The sequence below is a fragment of the Rhinatrema bivittatum genome, chromosome 2, assembly GCF_901001135.1.
Source record: "Rhinatrema bivittatum chromosome 2, aRhiBiv1.1, whole genome shotgun sequence".
Lineage (NCBI taxonomy): Eukaryota > Metazoa > Chordata > Amphibia > Gymnophiona > Rhinatrematidae > Rhinatrema > Rhinatrema bivittatum.
Window position 1 is genome coordinate 353,112,111 of NC_042616.1, and position 13,209 is coordinate 353,125,319.

Genomic DNA, 13,209 nt, shown 5'->3' on the forward strand with positions numbered 1-13,209 from the left:
ACAAAGAATCACCGTCGACAAATTCTTCTCTTGGCGTACCCCAAGGATCCTCCCTGTCTCCCACCCTTTTCAATATCTACCTCCTCCCCCTTTGCCATCTGTTAACAAGTCTCAATCTCATTCACTACATTTATGCTGACGATGTTCAGATTCTGATTCCCAAAACAGAATCCATCACCAAATCTCTTTCGCTCTGGAACAACTGCCTATAATCTATCACCAGTCTCCTCAACAATCTAAATTTGGTCCTCAACGCCGCTAAGACCGAACTACTATTCATCTCCCCCAACCAAGACAACCACCCTCCACAGACCCACCACAACTACCTGCTCACCCACACTCAGGTAAGAGATCTGGGGGTAATTCTCGACAACCGCCTTAATCTAAAGAATATGATCAACACTATAACCAAAGATTGCTTCCACAGACTACAGGTGTTGAAAAGACTCAAACCTCTCCTATACTTCCACGACTTCAGGACAGTTCTTCAATCCTTGATATTTGCTAAAATAGACTACTGCAGCGCCCTACTCATAGGCCTACCCAGCTCAACTACCAAGCCACTACAGATGATACAGAACGCCGCGGCCAGAATTTTGACCAACCCCAACCGGAGAGAACATATTACGCCCATTCTCCGAAACCTACACTGGTTACCAGTCAACCACAGAGTCCTTCACAAATCACTCACCCTGATACACAAGTCCATCCATAACCATCTTCACCTCGACCTTGAAATCCCTTTCAAACTCCATACTTCCAACAGACCGATTAGAGAAATCTACAAAGGAGCGCTACAAGCCCCTCCTACCAAAGCCACCCACCTCATCTCGACCAGGGACAGAGCTTTTTCAATAGCAGGCCCAGCCATCTGGAACAACCTCCCCGCAGATCTCAGGTTGGAACCTTGCCTCCTACATTTAACAAAAAACTTAAGACTTGGCTGTTCCGACAAGCCTTCCCGGATCCTTCAGATACACATTAGACGATCAACCTGTTCACGAGCTATGGAACCGCGTTCATCTATTTACTTCATATACATTAGTACCTTCGCTAATAATCTAACTTGCACTAGCCCGGACTTCATTATGACTCTCTTGTTTTAAGTTATTGCCCTCCTCGGGCCTTTACCTTCCAGCTGTCCAAGCTTCCAAGTTTATAGTCCTTGTTTAATGTAACTTTTGTTTTTCCTTCTGATTATAAAATATGTTGTTCCGTCTGTTACAGTTCTCTATCCCCGTTCGATGTAAACCGATCTGATATGGTATTTAACCATGAAGGTCGGTATAGAAAAATGCTAAATAAATAAATAAATAAAATACCATGGACAGCCCAAGCTTAAGGAGGACTGGGAGGGATGCCTAACTAAGCCCGGTCTAAGGTAGATTGAGGGAGATACCTTCTCGAAAAAACTGTTGGATTTCCATTGCTATCAAAATGATTCTAACTGGAAGATCAGCGATTTACTTAATGAACATTTTAGGTGGTATTCTGTATGTATGTGTTGCGTCCATCGGTCCTATATGGCTTCACCCCGTTTGCCTCACCTTATTCACGGCTCCTCCTGCTTACACCTAGGAAAGATTGCTACCACGTCTACAAGCCGACCTCTACGGCGTACCTGGAACGGCTATGGTGCAGCCTCCCGCCATTGTTCCTCCCAGGTACCTACTAGGGTGCACGCGCGCAACCCACGTCTTTGTACCACCCTTGGCGCGAACCTAGAGGGCGTTCCCTCATGCTGACGTCATGCCATCCGGATATATTACCTTCACTAGTTTGCTAGCTCATTGAGTTAGCAAGGACTCAAATTCATTCTTGTCTACGCTACTCTGCCGCCTCCGTGCTACCGCTGGAAGCTCTCTCTCTGCCCTTCGGGGTAACTGCTAACCTGGGTACTGCTCCTTGGGGGCCCTCTGCTTTATTTCAGGTGCCTTACAGGGAACAGGTACTCGCTCCTCGAGGGTCTGCTCTCCCTGCCTTGGTGCCTGTACCTTCTACATCATACCTGGTGGAATCGCACACCAACAGCAAACACCTAGTGAGTACTCTAAATCTCAGTCTATCTCATCCACGGTATCCCCTAGCTGGGAAACCTCCCGACATCATCAAGGAGAGAAGGGCTCCTCTGCCGAGGTCCCTGAGATTGCAACTACTAGACTGCCTCACTACGGCCACCTCTGGTGGCTCTCTTCAAGCTGTTTAATAAAGAACTAACTGTGTTTTGTGCATTACGAGTCTAGCCCAGTGCTGTGGCTCCTCCCCATGGATGTGGTCATCTCCCACAACACCCAAGGATCCACCAAAACACACTTAAACCATAACAGTATGTACTATAAATATGAAAAAGCAGTTGCCATTAAGTTTACCAAACTGGATACAAGTTAGAGATGTGGAGACTTTTACATCAACATTTTATGATTGTATTTTATTGTCCTCCTAAACTATTAGATCATAATATTTCCCCATTGATTGAGTTTTTGACGACAACAGTGAATCCAGATAAGCCCTCCTTTATTCTAGGGAATTTTAATATACATATGGACAACAAGCCCCTCAATTCTACATGTTTTAATTTATCTGAATCCCTTTTAAGCTTAGGGTATAGCCAAATTATACAAGGTCCTACACATAAAGTGGGTCACATTAGATCTAGTTTTTACCAATCTAGAAAAATTTGAAACTTTTGAAATTTCTCAGACCCCTGTACCCTGGTTGGATCATTATTTAATTTCCTGTAATTTTCAAGTTAAAATGACTTACACTAAAACAACTAGATCAAATCATTAATGTAATCGATCCAAATATAACCCTGATGATTTAAAATCAGCTTTGGAGAAAAATATGGAGAACATTGATTTAACAGGCTGCCAAACCGCAATCAATTCCTTGTTTGAGGTAACTGAAAACTTAGCAAACCAAATTAATCCAATAAAAACGAGAGTCTTAAAATACAATAAAATATCCCAACCTTGGTATAATATTAATATTAAAAAAGCAAAAGCGCAAATTAGGAAATCTGAAAAATTTTGGAGGAAAAACAAAAATCCGCAAACTCTAGGCCTATATAGACCCCAATTAAATAAATACAAAAACCTGATTAATGATACAAAAAAGAATTACTTCAAATATAAAATTCAGTGTTTTAGTCACAATGCTCGAAATCTATTTACGTTAGTTAAAAATTTAACAAATTCGACCAATGCTGAAGCTAATCCACTGAGACCAAATGTAATGAAATAGCCTATTTTTTTTTTTTTTAAATAAGGTTGAGAATCTTGTTAAATCAATTCCTAATGTAAAAGCCCAAGAAATAAAAATGATAAAAAAGAAATCCCTGATTGACCTTTATTTGAAGAAGACTCCTCTATGGAAATTGAAATTGCAATTAAAAAATTAAATCCAACTAATCATCCTTTGGATTCCATTGCTTCGGTTGCTTTAAAACCCATTGCACATATAATAGCTCCAATTTTTGCAAAAATTGTTAATCTTTATCTGAAGGATACCTTCCAGAAGCTTTGAAATCTGCTATTATTAAACCTATTTTAAAAAAAAAACCTACCCTGAACCCTGATCTACTGAGTAATTATAGGCCAATATCAAATCTCTCCTGTTTATCAAAAATAATTTAAAAAATTTTTCACAAACAATTAGTAGAACACTTAGAATCCAACAATATTTTGTATCCTAATCAATTTGGCTTCCGCCAACATTTAAATACAGAAACACTTATTATCATTAACTGATACAGTATTAAAAGGTTTTGATTCGGTACAAAAATATATTCTTGTACTGCTTGATTTGTCGACGTCATTTGACACGATAGACCATGATATCTTGGTATCAAGATATAAAGAGATCGGTCTTACAAATAAGACCCTTAGATGGGTCGCTTCATTTCTACAACAAAGATCTTTTCAGGTTAAAATAGGTAATACTTTTTCCAATAAAGGTCAACTCCAAACCAGTGTCCCGCAGGGTTCTGCTTTATCAGCAACGCTATTTAATATTTATCTATTACCAATATTGTTACGCTTGGGCTCCGGTCAGGAGTCATGAACACCACCCAGCAGGGTGGCTCCAGGTGGAGAGAGACAGGAATGGCTAGAAACAGTGTCTGGTTCCAGGCTGGGTCAGGGCAGGCAGCAAGTAGCAGTGTCTGGGTCCAGGCTGGGTCAGGGCAGGCGGCAAGTAGCAGTGTCTGGGTCCAGGCTGGGTCAGGGCAGGCGGCAAGTAGCAGTGTCTGGGTCCAGGCAAGGCAGGTCAGAAGGCCCGTAGGCCACACACACACACAGAAGGCCCGTAGGCCACACACAGTAAGCAGGGCAAGGCAGGTCAGAAGGCCCGTAGGCCACACACATACAGAAGGCCCGTAGGCCACACACACACACAGAAGGCCCGTAGGCCACACACCGTAAGCAAGGCAAGGCAGAGAAGGCCCGTAAGGCCACACACACCCAGAAGGCCCGTAGGCCACACACCGTAAGCAGGGCAAGGCAGAGAAGGCCCGTAGGCCACACACACACACCGAAGGCCCGTAGGCCACACAAGGCAAGGCAAGACAAGGCAAGGAATAAGGCCCGTAGGCCACACAAGGCAAGGCAAGACAAGGCAAGGAATAAGGCCCGTAGGCCACACAAGGCAAGGCAAGACAAGGCAAGGAATAAGGCCCGAAGGCCGCGCAAGGAATAAGGCCCGAAGGCCGCGCAAAGCAAGGCAAGGCAAGGAATAAGGCCCGAAGGCCGCGCAAGGCAAGGCAAGGCAAGGAATAAGGCCCGAAGGCCGCGCAAGGCAAGGCAAGGCAAGGCAAGGAATAAGGCCCGAAGGCCGCGCAAGGCAAGGCAAGGCAAGGCAAGGAATAAGGCCCGAAGGCCGCGCAAGGCAAGGCAAGGCAAGGCAAGGAATAAGGCCCGAAGGCCGCGCAAGGCAAGGCAAGGCAAGGCAAGGAATAAGGCCCGAAGGCCGCGCAAGGCAAGGCAAGGCAAGGCAAGGAATAAGGCCCGAAGGCCGCGCAAGGCAAGGCAAGGCAAGGCAAGGAATAAGGCCCGAAGGCCGCGCAAGGCAAGGCAAGGCAAGGCAAGGAATAAGGCCCGAAGGCCGCGCAAGGCAAGGCAAGGCAAGGCAAGGAATAAGGCCCGAAGGCCGCGCAAGGCAAGGCAAGGCAAGGCAAGGAATAAGGCCCGAAGGCCGCGCAAGGCAAGGCAAGGCAAGGCAAGGAATAAGGCCCGAAGGCCGCGCAAGGCAAGGCAAGGCAAGGAATAAGGCCCGAAGGCCGCGCAAGGCAAGGCAAGGCAAGGCAAGGAATAAGGCCCGAAGGCCGCGCAAGGCAAGGCAAGGCAAGGCAAGGAATAAGGCCCGAAGGCCGCACAAGGCAAGGCAAGGCAAGGAATAAGGCCCGAAAGCCGCGCAAGACAAGGCAAGGCAAGGAATAAGGCCCGAAGGCCGCGCAAGACAAGGCAAGGCAAGGAATAAGGCCCGAAGGCCGCGCAAGACAAGGCAAGGCAAGGAATAAGGCCCAAAGGCCGCGCAAGGCAAGGCAAGGCAAGGAATAAGGCCCGAAGGCCGCGCAAGGCAAGGCAAGGCAAGGAATAAGGCCCGAAGGCCGCGCAAGGCAAGGCAAGGAATAAGGCCCGATGGCCGCGCAAGGCAAGGCAAGGAATAAGGCCCGATGGCCGCGCAAGGCAAGGGAAGGTCCAGGGACCAAATGCACAGCAAGCAAGGAAGGCTAGAGCAGGGAGCCCAGGCGAGCTCGATGCCGAAGCACTGAGGGAACTGTCAGGCAGGGTTATAAGGGACAGCCCAGAACATAGAGAGGAGAAGGGAGATGGACTGGGCCTGTCAGGAGATCCAGCTCTAGAGGGACCCGTGGTGGTGAGGCGGTTGCACAGCAGCCATAGCCGTAACAGTACCCCCCCTCAAGGCCTCCCCCTCCTCCTGGATCCCATCTGTGCAGGAGGTAATCAATAATAACGTGAGACCACTCCGGGGGTGATGCGGCAGGTTCAACTCCTTCCCGAGGCAGTAAGGCAGTCCATAACCCCACCTGGGGTGATAAGGCAGACACAACCCCAACCTGGGGCAGCAAAATAGTCCATAACCCCTCCTGGGACAAGGCGGCAGGGTTAGACCCCTCCTGGGGTAGCAGAGGCGGTGCAGATTTCCATAACCCCTCCTGGGGTGACAAGGGGAACACAAACCCCACCTGGGGCAGAGAAATAGTCCGTAACCCTTCTTGAGACGACAGTAGGGCCGGTCCGGACCCTTCCAAGGTCGGCATCAGGACCGGTACAGACCCTTCCAAGGTCGGCATCAGGACCGGTACAGACCCCTCCAAGGGCGGCAGCTGGACCAGTACAGCAGGCTCAGATAGTTGAGTAACAAAGTCAGTTGGCAGGCCCGGTTCGGACCCCTCCGGGGGCAGCAGCAGGACCGGTACGGACCCCTCCGGGGGCAGCAGCAGGACCGGTACGGACCCCTCCGGGGGCAGCAGCAGGACCGGTACGGACTCCTCTCGGGGAGGCAGCTGGACCGGTACAGCAGGCTCAGATAGTTGAGTCAGGAAGTCTGTCAATAGGACTGGTTTGGATCCCTCCGGGGACGGCAGCAGACCCGGTTCGGACCCCTCCAGGGACAGCAGCAGGACCGGCTCGAGCCTTTCCGAGGGCGGCAGCAGGACCGGTTCGGACTCCTCCGAGGACGGCAGCAGGACCGGTTCGGCAGGCTCAGATGGCTGAGTCAGAAAGTCTGTCAGTAGGACCGGTTTGGACCCCTCCAGGGGCGGCAGCAGGACCGGTTCGGGCCCCTCCAGGGGCGGCAGCAGGATCGGATCAGCAGGCTCAGATGGCTGAGTCAGAAAGTCTGTCAGCAGGACCGGTGCGGACCCCTCCGAGGACGGCAGCAGGGCCGGTTCGGACCCCTCCGAGGACGGCAGCAGGGCCGGTTCAGCAGGCTGAGTTAGAAAGTCTGTCAGTAGGACCGGTTCGGACCCCTCCAGGGGCGGCAGCAGGACCGGTTCGAGCCCCTCCAGGGGCGGCAGCAGGACCGGATCAGCAGGCTCAGATGGCTGAGTCAGAAAGTCTGTCAGCAGGACCAGTGCGGACCCCTCCGAGGACGGCAGCAGGGCCGGTTCGGACCCCTCCGAGGACGGCAGCAGGGCCGGTTCAGCAGGCTCAGATGGCTGAGTTAGAAAGTCTGTCAGTAGGACCGGTTCGGACCCCTCCAGGGGTGGCAGCAGGACCGGTTCGAGCCCCTCCAGGGGCAGCAGCAGGGCCGGTTCGGACCCCTCCGGGGATGACAGCAGGACCGGTTCAGCAGACTCAGGCTCTTCTTGGGGTAGTGCAGGAGACTCGGACCCCTCTTGGGGCGAAACAGCAGGCCCAGACTCTTCTTGGGGTTGTGCAGCAGGTTCAGATGGCAGAGTAGCAAGGTTAGAAGTAGTGTGCATGGAAGACACAGATTGTACTGCCGTGGGCTTGATACCTCGAGCCAAAGTCTGACGCTCCTGATTTTGTTTCTGGAGGAGCAGTTTAGAGAAGGCACAGGCAGTTCTAGGATGTCTAGGGAAGGTGCTCGTTAGTGTCCACTTGGCAGCTGTGGGAAGCAGAGCCCTGCTAGAGTTAATTACTTCCCTCTGCTTCTGGTGCTCTAGCGTGGAGGTTATCGAAGGCTTCTTAACCCGGTGAGTTCTGAGATTTTCAGAGCAAGTTTTTTCCAAAGTGTCCAGAGATGAAGTGCTAGAATACTTAATCCATAAACTGTTACATGAAATAATGTTGTTAACTGGGCCAGAAGCTGAACGCACGGTAGTAGAGCTGACTGTTCTCTCTAATGAAGCAGCTGGTCCTGCAGCTGAACAACAGGGGCACGGTTTGCCTGGTGGTAATAGGCTGGGAATACATGAACATTTCCACCATCCTGGCTTTGGAGTAGAACAGTTTAAACACTCTTGGTAGACAGAGACATTTCTCTTATTGCAGTTACTGCATGTCCAGTGTTCCTGACCAGCAAGTTGACAGGCTAGGCAGTTCTGATAGCTTGGGTAATTCAAGGTCTGACAGGAATTGCAGGTATAAAACTTTGAAGAAGGAGGCATCTTGTAATAGTGAAAAAGTTGACTCACCGGTTTAGCAAACAGACCTATCTCTTCCCCTGGAAATTGGTGGCTTCGGCATACTGTTACGCTTGGGCTCCGGTCAGGAGTCGTGAACACCACCCAGCAGGGTGGCTCCAGGTGGAGAGAGACAGGAATGGCTAGAAACAGTGTCTGGTTCCAGGCTGGGTCAGGGCAGGCACCAAGTAGCAGTGTCTGGGTCCAGGCTGGGTCAGGGCAGGCGGCAAGTAGCAGTGTCTGGGTTCAGACTGGGTCAGGGCAAGGCAGGTCAGAAGGCCCGTAGGCCACACACACACACAGAAGGCCCGTAGGCCACACACAGTAAGCAGGGCAAGGCAGGTCAGAAGGCCCGTAGGCCACACACACACACAGAAGGCCCGTAGGCCACACACCGTAAGCAGGGCAAGGCAGGTCAGAAGGCCCGCAGGCCACACACACACAGAAGGCCCGTAGGCCACACACAGTAAGCAGGGCAAGGCAGGTCAGAAAGCCCGTAGGCCACACACACACACAGAAGGCCCGTAGGCCACACACCGTAAGCAGGGCAAGGCAGAGAAGGCCCGTAGGCCACACACACACACAGAAGGCCCGTAGGCCACACACCGTAAGCAGGGCAAGGCAGAGAAGGCCCGTAGGCCACACACACACACACACCGAAGGCCCGTAGGCCACACACCGTAAGCAGGGCAAGGCAGGTCAGAAGGCCCGTAGGCCACACAAGGCAAGGGAAGACAAGGCAAGGAATAAGGCCCGAAGGCCGCGCAAGGGAAGGCAAGGCAAGGAATAAGGCCCGAAGGCCGCGCAAGGCAAGGCAAGGCAAGGAATAAGGCCCGAAGGCCGCGCAAGGCAAGGCAAGGCAAGGAATAAGGCCCGAAGGCCGCGCAAGGCAAGGCAAGGCAAGGAATAAGGCCCGAAGGCCGCGCAAGGCAAGGCAAGGCAAGGAATAAGGCCCGAAGGCCGCGCAAGGCAAGGCAAGGCAAGGAATAAGGCCCGAAGGCCGCGCAAGGCAAGGGAAGGTCCAGGGACCAAATGCACAGCAAGCAAGGAAGGCTAGAGCAGGGAGCCCAGGCGAGCTCGATGCCGAAGCACTGAGGGAACTGTCAGGCAGGGTTATAAGGGACAGCTCAGAACATAGAGAGGAGAAGGGAGATGGACTGGGCCTGTCAGGAGATCCAGCTCTAGAGGGACCCCTGGTGGTGAGGCGGTTGCACAGCAGCCATAGCCGTAACAAATATGTCATCTCTTGGCAGGCCTAGGTCTAAATTTCTATATTTATGCCGATGATATTCAGCTCCTTATCCCTATAATCAGATACAATTGAACAAACATTTAAATTAATAAGCATCTTATGGCCATTAATCAAATACTATGTCATATGAAATTAGCTTTAAATAAAAATAAAAAAAAAACAAAAACTGAAATCATTCTTCGACAGAAAACCAAAAGATAATATGACCATTACTAATAACACTCTTGCTTTACCAAATATCAAATTAGTACTTTCTGATCAGTCAAAGATTTGGGGATTACTATTGATTGTCATTTAAACTTTAAAAAACATATCTCTATTAAATTACAGGAAGGGTACTATAAACTGTTGGTTTTGAGAAAATTGATTGGTGTTGCAAGCCTTGATTTTTTCATCACTGGACTACTGTAATTCTCTCCTTCTGGGCCTTCCACAATCTACTTTGCGCCCTCTGCAAGTGCTCCAGAACTCTGCAGCAAGAGTGTTGATAAACTGTAAGAAACGTGAACATATTACTCCTGTTTTAATCAACTTGCACTGGTTGCTGATATCACAAGAATACAGTATAAGGATTGCTATATTTTACACAAAGCTATATACGGCCAAAAAACAGATTGGTTGAACTTCTTAATTCGTTTACATATCCCACAAAGATCATTGAGATCAGCTAATAAAGGACTACTGCAAATTCCATCAGTGAACTCAGCCCACCTTATACTAGTGCGAGACAGGTCCATTTCGATTGCTGGTCCCTGTATCTGGAACGCAATGCCGGTCGAATTGAGTCTAGAATCAGAGTTTAAAGCTTTTAAAAAAGCATTGAAGACATGGCGCTTCGAGCAGGCTTATGCAGATCATCTAGAGAAAAGGAATAGCTAGTACGAGGAAATGTAATTTTATTTTCTTTCATTCATTGTTTTATTAATTAATTTTATTTCATATTAGAATCATTAATGTATTTTAACTATCATTTTATTTTGACTATTGTTTTATGATCTTTGTATGATGTAAACCGTCGTGATGTGTTCCACGAATGACAGTATACAAAACCTTTAAATAAATAATAAATAAATAATTCTCTGAGCTCCTGTTTTGCTTGTGTGCCTTCACCTTCAACTTGTATTTTCACTTATCTTTATGTTGACTCTTGGATTGTTGCTCTATTATATTTCTTTTAATAATATTTATTATCCTTCAATAAAAACATTAGAACTGGATATTATCTTATCATATTCAATGTTATCTTAGTGTTAACTGAAAATAAAAAAAATAAAGTTGAAAATAAAGAATTTAACTGTATTTTCCAAGACCTTAACAATATGAACATTTTAATATATACAGGAATTATAAAGCAAAAAAAAAAGTCAGAGCCTACTTACAGAAAACGAAGGTACAAGACGTAAGAATGTCAGAGTCAATGAAAGAGCAGAATTTGAAAATCCATGCCAAAACATCAATTGACTCCTAGCTCAATTTCTAATCCCTGGACCTTTGTTTTCACTTTTTAATGTTATTTTCCCTGGGACTTTGATATAACAGGAGAAAAGCCAGTGGAAAAGTCAGTTTTCAATAGAGAAATTACTTACCTGATAATTTCGTTTTCCTTAGTGTAGACAGATGAACTCAGGACCAATGGGTATAGTGTACTCCTGATAGCAGATGGGAGATTAAGTCAGATTTCAAAGCTTACGTCAGCCTACATATACCCGTGCAGGAAGCTTAGCTCTTCAGTATTCTCCTCGAAAAGCAATTGTGGATATATGTGTGCTCTAATAACTTGGTTAACTTGATTAACTAGGACTGGTTCAACTGATTTCCAAATTGGAGACCGCCAGTGCACTCAACCGAATGACACCGACACCCAGCACTAGGGTGTCTTGAACTAGGGGTAATACCTGGCTTGCCCGTGCTTGTCTTGTTCTCGATGTTTGTCACCCGAGTTTTCCGGATTCTGGGGCAGCCGTGGGCAGGATGCTGAGTCCATCTGTCTACACTAAGGAAAACGAAATTATCAGGTAAGTAATTTCTCCATTTCCTAGCATGAAGCCAGATGGACTCAGGACCAATGCGATGTACAAACGCTACTCCCGAACAGGGTGGGAGGCTGCCCATGGCCCACTTAGTGCTGCCCATGCAAAGGTTGTGTCTTCCTGGGCCTGGACATCCAGGCGGTAGAACCTAGAGAAGGTGTGTATGGAGGACCACATCGCCACCCGACAGATCTCGGCGGGCAACAGCATCTTGGTTTCTGCCCAGGACACTGCCTGGGCCCTTGTTGAATGGGCCTTGACTCGCAGAGGTGGAGGCTTCCCTGTCTCTACTTAGGCCGCCTTGATTACTTCTTTGATCCAGTGGGCTATGGTTGCCGCGAGGCCGCTTTTCCCTGTTTCTTTCCTGCTGTGAAGGACAAATAGGTGGTCCGTCTTTCGCACAGATTCCGATCTTTCCAGGTATCGGACTAGGAGTCTGCTGACGTTAAGCTGGCAGAGAAAGCTTGAGTCTTTCGTGTCCTAATGTTAATCTGGAGATGGTAGCGAGATGGTTTGGTTTAGATGAAATTGAGAAACCAATTTCGGTAGAAAGGAGGGGACAGTGCGTAGCTGTATGGCTCCCGGTGTGAACCTGAGGAACGGTTCCCAACAGGATAGTGCTTGAAGCTCGGAGATGCGACGGGCTGAACATATTACTACTAGGAATGCAGTCTTCAAGGTCAGGAGCCGTAGTAACAGACCATGTGCTGGTCTGAAGGAAGTTCCCGCGAGGAAGTCTAGTACTAGATTGAGATTCCATAGGGGTACCGGCCACTTTAGGGGTGGTCAGATTTGTTTGACCCCTCTCAGGAAACTGGAAACATCTGGATGGGTGATGCCGTCCACTTTGGATCTAAAGCAGGCCAGCGCGGCCACCTGAACCTTGAGGGAGTTGAGACAATCCTTTCTTCAAGCAGTCTTGCAGAAATTCCAGTATCATGGGGATTTTGAAAGTCTGCGGGAGGATCTCACAGTCCTCACACCAGGCTTTGAATACTCTCCATATTCGTATGTAAGCTAGTGATGTGGACAACTTGCGTGCTCGAAGCAAGGTATCAATCACTGCCTTAGAGTATCCGCTTTTCTTCCAGCAAGTCCTCTCAAGGGCCAGACCGTAAGAGAGAATAGAGTCGGGTCTTTGTGGAGGATCGGTCCTTGCCAGAGAAGTTCCCTGTGTGGAGGTAGGTACAGAGGGTTCCCCGCAAGAAGTCTTTCCATGTCTGCGTGCCATGGCCTTCTTGGCCAGTCCGGGGCCACTAGAAGTACCAGTCCCCTGTGCTGTTCTATCTTACGGATGATCCTGCCCAGTAGTGGCCATGGGGGAAAGGCATACAGCAGGTCTTCCTGTGGCCAGGTCTGGACGAGGGCTTCTATTCCCTCCCTGCTCTCATCTGCGGCTGAAGAACTTGGGTGTTGGACCGGGTTGCCAGGAGATCCTTGGCTGGGGTTCCCCAGCGGTTTACTATCAACTGGAAGGCTGTGGACAACAGCATCCATTCCCCTGGGTCTAGACTCTCTCTGCTTAGGTAGTCCGCAGAGACGTCTTTTCCCGCGATGTGGGCGGCTGAGATCCCTTGCAGATTTGTTTCCTCCCACACCATGAGGAGGGTTTATCTCCAGGGACACCTGTTGGCTTCTGGTTCCTTAATGGCGATTGATGTAGACGTGACTGACAGTCTCGCCCCAGAGTCTGTGGACGAATCATAGGCAGGCTAGTCTGACTGCTTGGGCTTCCAGTCGGTTTATGTTCCATCACGCCTCTTCCTTGTCCCATTGTCCCTGGGCCATCAGTTCCTGACAGTGTGCTCCCCACCCTC

The 13,209-nt window shown here is 48.9% G+C and overlaps 1 protein-coding gene across 3 annotated transcripts in view; it reads right to left on the minus strand.

Annotated features, from left to right (window-relative positions):
- ERP44 (endoplasmic reticulum protein 44) overlaps positions 1–13,209 on the minus strand; it is a 505,107-nt gene that overhangs the window by 477,306 nt on the left and 14,592 nt on the right. The window contains exon 2 of one of the 3 annotated variants that reach the window (XM_029589906.1): positions 9,691–9,854. The exons of the other annotated variants lie outside the window; for them this stretch is intronic. The gene's annotated coding sequence lies outside the window, so the exon portion shown is untranslated. The remainder of the gene's footprint in view (positions 1–9,690; positions 9,855–13,209) is intronic. 3 annotated transcript variants of the gene reach the window in all.